The following is a 13,961-nucleotide window of genomic DNA, read 5'->3' on the forward strand; positions in this document are numbered from 1 at the left end:
AAAATACGAGCACTCATAAAATCAACTAAGGCCAATTTTGAGAGAAAAATTGCTATGGATTTAAAGGACAATCATAAGGCCTTTTTCAGCTATGTTAGGAACCTGGGTGGAAACTCCCAGATATGCTCAGAATTAGTCCAAAATGATACAAAAATCACTGAACCCACAGACATTGCCAACATACTGGCAGACAGGTTCAGTGCAAACTTCACCCTCTCCCCTAAAGGAGAGATAACTATCCCAGCAGAGTGTAGCCTCCCAGACATCTCAAATGCGCAGGTGAAAGCTGCTCTCTCTAAAGCTAAAAACACAGCATCAATGGGACGGATGGTGTCCCCGGCTGTGTGCTACACGAGCTAAATGAGGAATTAAACCCACACATAAGGCAGCTGTTTAATCTCAGCCTTACCACAGGATACGTGCCCAAGGAGTGGCGTCACGGCAACTGTGGTCCCACTCCAAAGGCGGTGCCTCTATGGACCCTGGTAATTACGCCCATAAGCTTAACAAGTCTAGTCTGCAAAGCTATGGAGAGGATCATAATGGAGCTCATAAACAAAGATATAGGGGACTTGCAGACATTGGACCCGACCCAGTTTGGCTTCGTCAAGGGCAGATCATGCCTTTTGAACTTGGTTGACTTCTTCGAAACAGTCACCAAGGCCATTGATGAGGGAAAGGCAGTCCATACAGCCTACCTTGACCTTGCAAAGGCCTTCGACACAATACCCCACTCGGGTATTGTAGAAAAACTTACCAGCTTAAATGTAAACCCATATGTCACAAGATGGGTTGCAAACTGGCTTAAGGACAGAACCCACAGGGTTAGAGTTGCTGGCGCTATGTCAGACTCCAATCTGGTCACAAGTGGTGTCCCACAGGGATCGGTCCTTGGCCCCCTATTGTTCGGCATCTACTTCTCAGAAGTACAGGCCAACATGGGAGGACTTTGGCTGACAAAGTTTGCAGACGACTGCAAACTGGGTGCCATAGTGGAAAGTGCATCGGACACGGATATCCTTCAGAAGGGACTCACGGAAACAGGTAGCTAGTGCCAGAGCCATGGCCTGAAGTTAAACGCCAAAAAATGTATAGTCATACCCTTCGGGAAAAACAAGGTAACCCCAAGCTACCATATAGGTGGCAATCCACTAAGCACAGAAGAGGTTATCAGGGACCTGGGGACCCAGGTTGACAGTGGCCTTTCTTTTGACACTCACGTTGCTAAAATGGTTAGAAAGACCTTCTACATTGCCCACCTGATCATGAAGGGATTCACATCCAGATCTAGTGAGGTCATTGTTCCCCTGTACTCTTCACTTATCAGACCAATGATCGAGTACAATGCCCCATTCGGGATGTATCTCACCCGACATCTGCAGCAATTGGAGAGACCCCAAAAGTTCCTCACCAAAAGGATAAAGGGACTCCAAAATCTGTCATATGCTGCCAGATTGAAGAAACTCCAGCTCTATTCAGTTGCATACCGTCTGCTCAGAGGTGACATGTGCCTGACATACAAGGCCATGTCCAACCCGGAATTAATGGACATGCTCCACCTCAAAAATCCAAATCCACCAAAACCACTAGAGCAAGCGACTTAAACCTTAGCACGGATATAAATAGGACATGCTGGAGGGATAGATTTATCACTCAGAGACTCCCTATGTTGTGGAATAAAATCCCGATCCATGTGAGTCAGAGCACCTCGCTGGCTCTGTTCAAGAGAAATCTTGACCTGTGGATGGGAGATCGTAGGTTTATCCCGGGAATCATCTCTGTGTCACTGCTGGACAGAGGCACAACAAACTAATGGGCACAGTATTTTTTCATATAAGGGGTGGCGTAAGCCACAAAAATTTGGGCTAGGCTTATAAATGCCTTAGGGCAGATAGCCTAGTATAAACCTATGAACCTATGAACAGGTACAATGTGAGACTCTCAGTGACTATTTCCCAATCTATACAACCAGACAGCTCAAACATAGGTTCATAGGTAGGTACTAGGCTATCTGCCTGAGGGCATTTATAAGCCTAGCCAGAGTGTGTTGGCTTTCGCCGCCCCATTGATTTATTAATTAATTGATCCTCTGTCAAGCAGAGCCAATGAAGTGATCCCAGGGGTGTATTTTCTGTTACCCATCCACTCATCAAGGTTTCTCTTGAAGAGTGTTAGTGAGGGGCTCTGTCTAATGTAGCTTGGAATTTTGTTCCAAAGCATGGGGAGTCTCTGTGACAGGAATCTATCCCCCCAGCATGTTCTATTTATTGTTGTGGCGAAGTTTAGCTCACTAGAGTGCATGGCTCGCAATGACTTGGATTTCTTTAGGTGGAGCATGTCCATCAATTCTGAGTTGGACATGGCTTTGTAAGCCAAGCAGAGATCACCTCCGAGTAAGCGATATGTCACTGAGTACAGCCGGAGTTTTTTCAGTCGGGCTGCATAGGACATATGTTTGAGGCCAGTAATCCTCTTGGTGAGGTACTTTTGTGGTCTTTCCAGCTGTTGCAAGTGCCTTGTGAGGTACATCCCAAATGAGGCATTGTACTCTATGATGGGTCTGATGAGTGACGAGTAGAGGGGCACTATAGCCTCTTTATTTCTAGATGCAAACCCTTTAGTAACTAGATGGGCCACATAGAAGGATTTCCTAACTACTTTGGCAATATGATTGTCAAAGGAGAGATTACTATCTACCTTGGTCCCCAGATCTATTATCTCTTCTGTATTAAGGGGGCTGCCACCTATGTGGTAATTTGTGGGTGTTTTGTTTTTCACAAATGGGATGACTATGCACTTTTTGGCATTTAGCTTGAGGCCATGACTTTGACACCAGTTGTCCGTCTCAGTAAGGCAATTTTGGAGGATGTCCGTGTTAGCCAGAGAGTCAATTATGGCTCCCTGTTTGCAGTCATCAGCTAACTTGGTTAGCCACAGTCCTCCTGTGTTTGCCTGTAGTTCTGAGAAGTATATGCGGAACACTAGGGGTCCCAGGACCGAGCCTTGCAGGACACCACTTGTGACTGGTTTAGAGTCGGACCTGGAGCCCGCTATTCTTACTGTGTGAGCTCCATCTGTAAGCCAGCTGGCAGCCTATCTTGTGACGTAGGGGTTTATGTCCAGGTTGGTGAGTTTTTCTGTAATACCTGAGTGGGGAATGTTGTCGAAAGCCTTGGAGAGGTCAAAGTAGGCTGTATGAACAGCCTTTCCCTCGTCTATGGCCTTGGTGACTGTCTCGAAGAAGTCAACCAGGTTTAGTAGGCATGATCTGCCCTTAACAAAGCTGAACTGGGTTGGGTCAAGTGTTTTGAGGTTCCCAATGTCTTTGTTAATGAGTTCCATGATGATGCGCTCCATAGCCTTGCAGATCAGGCTAGTCAGGCTTACGGGGCGATAGTTACCAGGGTCAGTTGTGGCCCCTCCTTTGTGGAGTGGAATAACCATTGCTGTGTGCCATTCTATGGGCATGTAGCCTGTGGAGAGGCTGAGGTTGAACAGCGTGTTTAGGTGGGGGGTTAGTTCGTTCTGTAGTTCGTGCAAGATGCAGCCTGGAACACCATCTGGCCCCATTGACGCGGTGTTTTTGGCTTTTGAAAGGGCTTTTTTCACCTGTGCGTCTGTGATTTCTGGGACACTACACTTTTCCGGTACTGTTGTGGGCCCTTTTAGGGGTGAGAGGGGGGTGAAGTTTGCACTGAATCTATCTGCCAGCATGTTGGCAATACCAGTAGGTTCAGTATATTTTGCGCCATTTTGCACTAGTTCAGTGCATATCTGTGAGTTACCACTTAGATTCTTAACCTAGCTAAATAAGGCTTTGTGGTTATCTTTTGAATCCTTGGCTATTTTTCTTCTGAAGTTAGCCTTGGGTGATTTTATGAGGGACCTTAGTTTCTTACTGATACTGATCAGGGATGTCTTTCCTTCTTGGGATGTGCTTTTTTTCGGAACTAGTTTCCTCTTCCTATTGTATAGCCTGTTTATGGCAGGGGTCCACCAGACTGGTTTCCTTCTCATTAGAGAAGTGAGTTGGTTTTGCTAGGGATGACACGATCCGTGCATCCTTGTAGGTGCTCATAGAGTGCATTTGTAAAGGTTTCTGCATCTTGGGCAGCATTATCCTTTAGCGTGGGGGCTGTGAAACTTACCGCCTCTGTCTTAAGTAACGTGAAGTTTGATTTAGAAAAGATTTTTACTGTGGTTTCCTTAGTTGGGGGTGGTGGTGGGGTGTGGACATCCAGAGTGACTAGTTTATTGTCTGATCTAACCACTGACGGGTTGACCTCCGGTGTGGAACACCTGTTGCCCATGTTGGTGATGACCAGGTCCAATATGTTTTCATCTCAGGTAGGGGACTTTACCAGCTGATCCAGGGCGTTTGAGTGTATGAATTCTAGGAAGCGCTGGGCCTGGGAGTTTGTGCTCGAGTAGTTTTCCCAGTTAATGGTAGGGTAATTGAAATCGCCCAATATCAGGGTGTTTGGTAGAACCTTCATGTTTTCCAGTGTCTCCAGAAAGGTGGAGTGGTGGTCCTGGGTCATGGAGGGTAATCTGTAGCAGGCCACAATTTCCATTGCAGATTTGCCCGATGTTAGTTGCACATGGATCATCTCAGAGGTATCATGCTGCACCACTAACCTGGAGGTGTAGGTATCCTTGATGAATATGGATACACCCCTTCATTTTGTGTTTCGGTCCGTGTTCTGTGGCCAAAACATGTGGTATAAGTTGTAGCCCGGTAGTGCTGGGGTATTCTCTGGAGCCTTGAACCAGGTTTCAGTTACTGCACAGATGTCGGCATTCTCCATACTGAGGAGTGCTTTGAGTGAGTGCATTTTGAGACTTAAACTCCTGGCGTTGAGTAGCATAACCCTCAGTTTTTTGTTAATTCCACTCAAACAGCGAAGTATAACCAAGAAATATTCATAAATACCCTATCATCAATTAACAGGAACATCCACAAAATCCTCCCCTTAGATGATGCTGTAAATGCATTCAGAACAACCTTTCTAAATATCCTAAGTTGCCTTACACTCCCTAGAAGGAAGACAGTAAAAACAAATAATGCAATTTGGCTATCCAAAGAGTGGAATGCTAATGCATACAGAAAAAGTGTGGAAGGAATGGCAAAAATATAAAACACCACAATAGCTCAAAAATGTCAGAATTCTCTGTAACCATACTAAAAACTGAAGACAAAATCTAAATTATAACAACTTTCAGAACAAAAATAAACTGTAAAGACAGCATACCACTATTAGAATTATACACACATACATGAGAATGATAAATGACAGAGGTACAACAGAACATTTGCAATTTGAAAATGGACATTTTGATTTGCATGTGATTAGAAAATGTAGAAGTATGAGCTAAAGATAATATGTGCAAAAAGACATTTGTCAGTAGTGTTATAAAAAATTTAAGGAGTGAGATGGTAGCGATTAGTAAAACATTGTATCGTAGAAGAGTAAAAGAGTGAGATGGCTGTGAGTAGAGAAGAAAAAGTGAGTAATATCAGTGGTAAGTTACATAAAAATATAGATAAGGATGATAGGCTATGCTATAACAGTTTGTACTTCAGCCATGATTTGGTTTGGATTTGGGATTAGGGTTAGATCTGGTGTTTATAGGTAGAGTGTTCTATATTTTAGCCACAGAAAGGGAGTAGAGGCTTTGTCCTGCTGTTTTATTAGGTTTGTGGACACAGAGTAATTGCGTTTCTTCTGTCCTCAGATATCTTTTTGATATTTAGCTTCTGTGTATGGAATTGAGAGCTGCTGGGCAGGCAGTGGGATTATGTATAATTTTGCATGCAGTTGTAAACTGTAAAAAGTTAAAATGGTGTGGGAGTTCAAGCTGAGTGACTGAACGGCAGGACAGTGGTGAGTATAATAGCTTGCATTCATTGCAAATCTAGCAATTTTATTGTAGCATAATTCTAATTTTGATTTTAATGAGATGATATTTATAAGAACTGGAACTCCATATAACAGTGAGGGTTAACAGATAGGTGGTGACTAGGATATTTTTGGTGGATGTGTGTAAGAAATGTTTGTGTCTGTAGACCATCCCTAGTTTCTGATTGATTTTTTGATGCTGTTCTTGACATGGAGATCAAACTTAAGAGTTTGGTGCAGGGGGTTATTTCAATTGACATGTTATTCTGGGAAAGGATCTTAAAATTGGATTTTTGTTGCGTAAGTATTTTAGGGGTAAAAAGAAAGTTTAGTTTTCTCAATGCGGAGTAAAATATAAGAATTGCTAAACAAAGTTTTAGTGAAGGAGGATTCTTGAGTTATTTGTTGGAGAGGTGAGAGATTATTACCAGAGTAGATTATGATAGAATCATCAGGGAATTGAATTAGGGATTCCTGACAGTATGCGGTATGAAAATTACTAATGAAAACATTAAAAAGTAGGGAACCAAGAATACAGCTTTGGGGAACCGATTAGGTAGGGTGACACAGTGTTTTTTTTTAACAATGAAACACCTATATTAAATAATCACATATGACATAAGCAATTTTACATTTATATAAATGAAAGCAAACCATATTGACAATTTTAATTGCAAACATTATACATCATAAAACCATACTGACATAATTTTAGTTGCAAATATTATACATCACTTATAATCTATCCAGTCATTGTCAGTCAAACATTACATAGCTCATGCAAATCTTGCCTTCTCTTAAACCTCGTTCCTCCTCTACATGTATTGTTCCACAATTCTATTTTTTTCTATGTAATTTGCTCTTACCTTTTTCTTAAGATCCCAATTCCAGCTGTTTTATCTCTGTTACTATAGTCACTATGTCTAGTAAAGCTGGTTTAGACTTTGATTCCATTTTCTAGTAATTGCTTTTTTGCAGTCACCATAAATAGACTCAGCAAGGCCTTACTATGCTTATGCAATTCCAACTCTGTATCATAGCTCAAAAAATAATTTCCTTAGTTACACCAGTTTGTTCACCTAGTATCTCTGACAGAGAAGTCTGCAGGGAATCTTTAAGGTCTGCCAACTCATTATACTCCCAGAAAATGTGTTCCCAAAACCTCTTTCTTCCCCATTACACCTCCAACATTTGCTATCCAGCTGAGGAAAATTACTTTGGAGTCTACTTGGTGTATAAAAATACCCATGTAAACACTTTCAAGCAAAGATCCTAAATTTTCTAGAATTTGTTGCATATCTGGGAGACATACATCTCTCCCCCCATTGGCTCTTTGTGAATTGCTTACACAACCTCTCTTCCCAAGACATCAAGAAATAGTGTTGAGACAAGTTTGCTAGAGTCTCCTGTACTACTGACAGTTTCCATAAAGGAAAGTGAGTCAGTAGCTGTACTGAAGGCGGACTGAAAACCATGCTGAGTTGGTGTTAGATATTGCTTTTTTAAAGATATGCGAGGGATTGCTTGACAACCCACTCTTCTAGTATTTTTGAAAGGGTGGGAAGGATAGCAACTGAGCAATCGCTAAGATACTTCACTGGAGTTACCACCTTTATGAAAGCGAATAATAAAATACTTTTTCCATATTGTTGGGACATATGATAATGTGATGGATCAGTTGATAGTATGCTAACAGGATATGCTATGGCCTCTGCACAAGTATAAGATATTCTGGGGAAGGGTTGAGCTGAGGTACAGCAGGGTTTCGTTTTTTGCAGAAGTTTTTTGTTTTTATATGAATGGTGGTCAGAGGTTAAAGTGTGAAAGTTGGGCAACTAGTGGTGGGGGCTTGCATGGACTTGCCTGTGAATGAAGATGGATTTGGACAATTAGTAGTGTTTTCAAAAGTAGTCATAGTTGGATTATTGTTTGGGTGATTTAGATGGAGGGAGATGGATGCCTCTCTGGTAATTAAATTGGTTATGCTATCAAAGAAATAAGGCTCACCTATAGCAATTTGAAGTGGCAGACTATCAGGACAAGGTGGAGGTCTTTTTTTTAACCTGGATTAAGTAATGAACTGATCGATGCCCAAAATAACTTTGGGTTATTTTGTGGTTATTATGTAGATAAGTATATATATTTTTGTCTTTATCTACTTGTTTTTGACTTGATTATGTAGAAGTATAAAGGTTTGTAGTTTAGAATTATTATTTTTGCTATTCAGATATTCTTTCAAAGTTTTGTCTCCATCACCCATCAGTTGTTTACTTCATCTTGATAGCCATGGAACATGATTACATTTGATTCTTTATCTGCAAAGGGGAGATACACTATTGAGGTTATCTAAAAATACTACTATTAAAGTAGTTTACTGACATCATCTAGTGACGCAGATTTTAGGTTAGACCAGTTCATACATTTTAGAGCATCAGTGAATCCATTTTGGTTGAAATGTGATAGGTTGTGGGTCATTTTATAATGATACTCTTTGGATATATAAGAAGTCATCGTATATGAATAGGTTGGAAGGTAGTCAGGGTATTGTGACGAGTAACTGAATGAATTTACTAGGGTTTGTAACTTCACTCTAATGAAGGATGGGACCATGACTGGAATTTTTATCACATCTAGTTGAGGTTCAGATGAGTTGAGAAAATTCACAGAGGTTTATTCTGGCTGAACAGAAGTCAGTTGTTAGCTTCAGCCAGTTGATAAAGAGTTTCATAGGAAGTTGTGTTTTATATCCATTATAAAAATATGTTCAAGAATAGGTATATTTTGACTTGGAGGGATGTACAGTAAAATAATGCATAGGCTTTTTGCATTATTTACTTTGGGGAAATTGATAAGTAGTTCTGCATTAGCAAATTTTGGATTTTTTTTGTAATATATCTGATCTAATTATATTATAGATGGGGCACAGAATCTCAGAATCTTTTATGGTTGGTTTAGCCAGGTTTCAGTGGCTGTTAGGACATCTGTGATATGTTGGTATATCCAGAGCAGGAATTCTTTAACTTGTTATACATACTATGACAATGTAGTGTAACCAGCTTTAATTTCTTTGTAGGGGATTAAGTAGTTGATGGAGGAAGCTGCACTGAGAGACAGTAGAGAATGGGATGGAGTATAGTATATAGGCAATACACTTTTTTTGAAGATGTTTGGAACTTAATAGTATTTGTATTTGAATAGGTGTATAGGATTTTTAAGTTTTTGCAATTAGACGGTCATACGTTAAACAGCCTAGCAGAGATATCAGCGTAGCTTTCATTTAGTCATAGTTAGTAGTAGGTTTTTTGATAGTACTTCTGAACATATTAATGCTAGCTACATGTATCTCTATCTAGAAAGAGGAGAAAGTAAGTTATAAGGGTAGAGAGGAACAGTAAATTATTTGAAGAAAAGGCCATTGTGACAAAGAACGGGAGGAGATGAAGGTAGTAGAAAGGTAATAGGACAGTAAAGAGGAGAGGGAATGTGAGGAATATAAGATATGGAAGATGGTATATGATGATGGAGGGGTGGTTTTATCTGGTGGTGTAGAGAGGCAGGCATGGAGATTGGAGGATAATAATGGGGGGTAGAGCAAGAGAAGTATAAATGTGAACCTAGTTGGAGAGGGTAGAGAAACACAGCTGGCAGCACATAGCAACAGAGCAAGATCCTAAGAAAAACTAAGGTAAAAATTGAGCTGCTCTCTACATAAATACGTATGTATAGTGTAGTAGCTAGCTTGTAAAAGAATTAGCAATTTAGAAATCTTTGGTGGTTAACACACATGTGCCGCAAATATGGTATATTAAGTTAATATACACTAAGTATAAATATGCAAACTGAGATAAATACTAAATAATGTTTAAACCCTACTGAAATAGGGTGAACTTTTTAGTTAAGAAATTCAGAAAGGGAACTAGTAAAATAGGGTGGATATTTTAGATAAAAATTAGGAAGGCACAATAAATATAGGTGGCAAAGATGACATTAAAGTTAGTAAGGATGAATGTTAGGTTTTTCAGACTGTTTTAATTGAAAAAAATTTTCTAGTGAAATTCTAGGAGCTTGATCCCAGTGTTGTGTGCATCCCAAGTAAAGTAATAAAATTGTGGATTGATTTTACAGTGTGTGTATGTATGTATGTATGTATATATATATATATATATATATATATATATATATATATATATATATATATATATATATATATATATTAAACAGCTGCAGACTATTTATACTTACTTATGAACTTGAAAACATATAAAATAATAGCAGAATGTGTTGCTTAGACTATCTTTAGTTGAGGCAAATCTTGTGGAATACAATATTTTATCCTTGTTCTAGTTTAAACAAATGGGTGGATGCCAAAATGCATGTTACTATGGGGAGCTAGTTTTTTCTTACCTAGGAAAAATAAAATATGAAGACCTTAGCAGAAAAATCTAACAGTTAATAAGTGGTAGATATAGAAATGTATAAATTAATAATATTAGTTAGTAATGAAACAAGATAAAGCTGCTTAGAATAAATGTTGGCTACCCATGTTACAGCTGTCGCTACGGCTCACTAAAAAGTGCCTATGAGCTAGAGATATCTGAGAACGATGGGATGGCATATCTAAGCAGAACATATCTAGATTTAAGATGCAACTTTAGTGGTTACAATGATTATCAAGAAACAAAATTGCCTTCAAAGGTATTATATATGTCAAGAAAACAAATACTACAGCACAATAACATATATACCCTAAGTGGATAGCAGGCTGATAATATAAATAATGTGACTATAAAGTAAGAATATTCATACTAAAATATCTTGTCTTGAAAAAGAAAATAGCAAAAAAGGAGTATTACAAATTAACACACCATTCAATTACACAATCACTATAATGCCAACTGATGCACTCTGCTGGCATTCAGACTGTGTGGGCATCCAGAAACAAAAGTTTAATTCTACGTAAGTGGTAGCTTGTGCTGATATTGCAATCAGTAGTAAAAAATGGTGGCAAACCAGGATGCTGCAAGGCCAAAAAATCCCTTTTACAGACTACATAGATCCAGTAACTAGTAGAGTGTGCACTTTATACAAACAAGTGTCTAAGTGACTTGGAGGCAGCAGTGTGGCATTACTAAGCCCACATCATACAACACTGTAAAAATATAGTAAGAGATATGTAATACAAAAAGTATAACATATGCAGGGACACTGTAAAAGCATAAGTCAAAATGCCAAGAGGAAAAAGAGCTACTGTCTGCTACAAGTGGTGTTCAGCACATATTATCAGCCCACACATATGAATAAGCGGCAGTTGTTAAATCTCAAAACAGGTAAGAACTTATAACCAAGATAATAATGTAGAAAATATTCAGCATTTTCAACAAAAGCAGGAATCACAAAAGGATGGAACGTAGCACACCAACGACTAGAAATCCACTCAAAATGCTATAAGAGTCGTAGGAAGACTTCCAAGCAATAGTTATAAAAAGGAATTTATTAACGCTCTTCACATTAACGTACAAAAACATGCGTTTTCGTCCCTCTCCACCAGGACTTCATCAGACAACTAATGAATAAAACAACAAAAGACTACTTCATACAATGACGAATTAAAGTAAAATGTAACCAAGATTAGACAGCCTCATCTGCACCCAGCAACAGAGCAAGATAGGTAAAACGTTGCACTTCTCTCTCAGCAGGAATATTTGTGTGTAGTACAGAAGCTAGCTTGTAAAATAATAAAAATTAAGAAATCACTGATAGTTAAAACACTTTTGCAGCAGACAATATGTATTAAGCTAATATACATGAAGTATAAATATGCAACTAGAGATAGTTACCAAATAATGTTTATACCCTAGTGAAATAGGGTAGATTTGTTAGCTAAAAAATTAGGAGGGGAACTAGTGAAATAGGCTGCACATTTTAGTTAAAAATTAGGACAGGAACACTAAATATAGGTAGCTATGATGACATTAAAGTTAAAATGTTTTCAAAAACAATTGAACTATCCCCTGGAGGAAGAACTCCTATCCTCCACACAACACAGCTTCCATCCCTCCCATAGTACTAACACTGTACTTGTAACCTTTGTAACTACTTGTTAAATAAAGCTACAGAAAACAGCAAAAGTAGTCTCCTCCTTATTTCTAGACTTGTCTAAAGCCTTCAACACAGTTTGTCATGGCAAACTTCTACTTCAAAATGTCCTCACTAGGCCAATCTCAGCTCACATTGCCATGGTTCAAAAGCTACTTGTCCAATAAGTATCAGTCGGTAAAATGGTACTCCTCCTTCTCTCCATACTTCTCAGTCACCAGTAGTGTACCATAAGGCTCTAACCTTAGTTCCCTCCTTTAAGATTCTCAACAACACTCTCCACACAACTACACAGCAGGCCTGCCTAATAAAGTATGCAGATGATGCCATACACATGTGTATATCAGATAACCTGGCACATCTCCAAAAAATTACTCAGGAAGCTTTAACAGCCAGTGAAACATGGCTTGGTAACTCACAACTCAAGCTCAACCCCTCAAAAAAAAGCTAATCTCAAATCCCTGTCTAATAAAAAAAATAAAATTTTAAAATCCTTTTTCTTAAAAATACAACCATTAAAATCGCTTCTCATAGCAAAATTGGTATGGATGATAGTGGAAGATGATCTTAAATTCAAACTGTATATAGAAAATTACATTAAAAAAATCACCAAAAACTAGGGATGCTTAACAGAGCCCAAAACTTTCACACACCTGCATTTACTACACTTGCCACTACTTATCTCCTACCATCACTATTTTATGGCATTCTCATCCTTATTAACCTCCAGGCATCACAAAAATCAAAATTTGAACAAGGCTATGATGAAGTGGCTAAATTTGCAGTACATACCCCTTTCTGAACCCACCACTGTGTAACACTGAAAAGTCTAAATTGGTTAGAACTAGACCTCTAACACTGTTTGAATTTTCCACTCTGACATTTGTTTTATGAATGAGTAACATGTTACAATACTACATGATATTGTATTGTATTTATTTTGTTTTAAGGATGGTATATATGCATTATTCTGTATATTATATGTGTATTGATATTTGTATAATTATGTATTTAGAGTATATTGTAATATGGTGGGAATTTTTAGACCCAAATATGTAATTTCTGTTCATTTACGTCTTTGGCTTTTCTCCCCATGCCTTCACAGAAAATGGCAAAAATTATTCAGTCAGACTTTCCCAGTAAACAAATGTCAATAAATACATAAATAAATAAATAAACTACCCTATCGACCAACATATACACATATTCTTACTACCTACAAAAATTTTTCAGCATCCATCTGCTTGTCCAGCACTAGATACCATTCTACACAACTATGCTCCCAATCGGTCATTATGATCCACTGACTAAAAATTCATCTCTATTCACAAACCTATCAAATTTGCTGGACATGGTCTATACTCATACTATGTTCCTAAGGCCTGGGACTCTTTACCTGTATCCATCAGGTTAATACCCTTCCTTCATTCTTTAAATCCACTCAGAAATACTTCCTAGCCAAAATGTTGTCTCTGTTCTTGCTCATCCCCAGGATAAACTATATCCCTAAATATGAACAAGTACCTAGTAATACCTTACACCTCCTTACTTTCCCATCTTCAGTCACTTCCTTACTTCAATCTGTTTCTCTCTCCTGACTCTCTTTCTAAATATGCCAGAAAAAGAAGTTATGTACTTACCATAACGTTCCAAGTTTATTGCCCTTCATCTCGCCTTCCTTCTTGCTGGTTGGGTTCAGAGCAGATCCTCGGCTCCAACTCGGCTGATATACAACAGCTCAAGAGCTTTTTACTGGCTCAAGGCTACCCCTTATCCCAACATACCCAGCAGCAGCTACCCAGATCTCATTTGTAATAGCCCACACTAGACATATGTAGTAAGAAAAAGAATGTTTTACTAAGCTCTTACACCAAGGTAGGAAAGAAAGAAGAAAGGACAAAATATGGTTAACCAACCTGGTATGTCAGCAGGAAAATCAGCCAGTGTAACCAATAAAGAACTCCT

The 13,961-nt window shown here is 38.8% G+C and overlaps 1 protein-coding gene across 2 annotated transcripts in view; it reads right to left on the minus strand.

Annotated features, from left to right (window-relative positions):
* The window catches only part of CFAP74 (cilia and flagella associated protein 74), a 3,161,205-nt gene that overhangs the window by 2,533,772 nt on the left and 613,472 nt on the right, over positions 1–13,961 (minus strand). The gene's annotated exons all lie outside the window — the stretch shown is intronic.

Source organism: Protopterus annectens, chromosome 2.part1, assembly GCF_019279795.1.
Source record: "Protopterus annectens isolate FY-2018-M chromosome 2.part1, PAN1.0, whole genome shotgun sequence".
NCBI classification, from domain to species: domain Eukaryota; kingdom Metazoa; phylum Chordata; order Ceratodontiformes; family Protopteridae; genus Protopterus; species Protopterus annectens.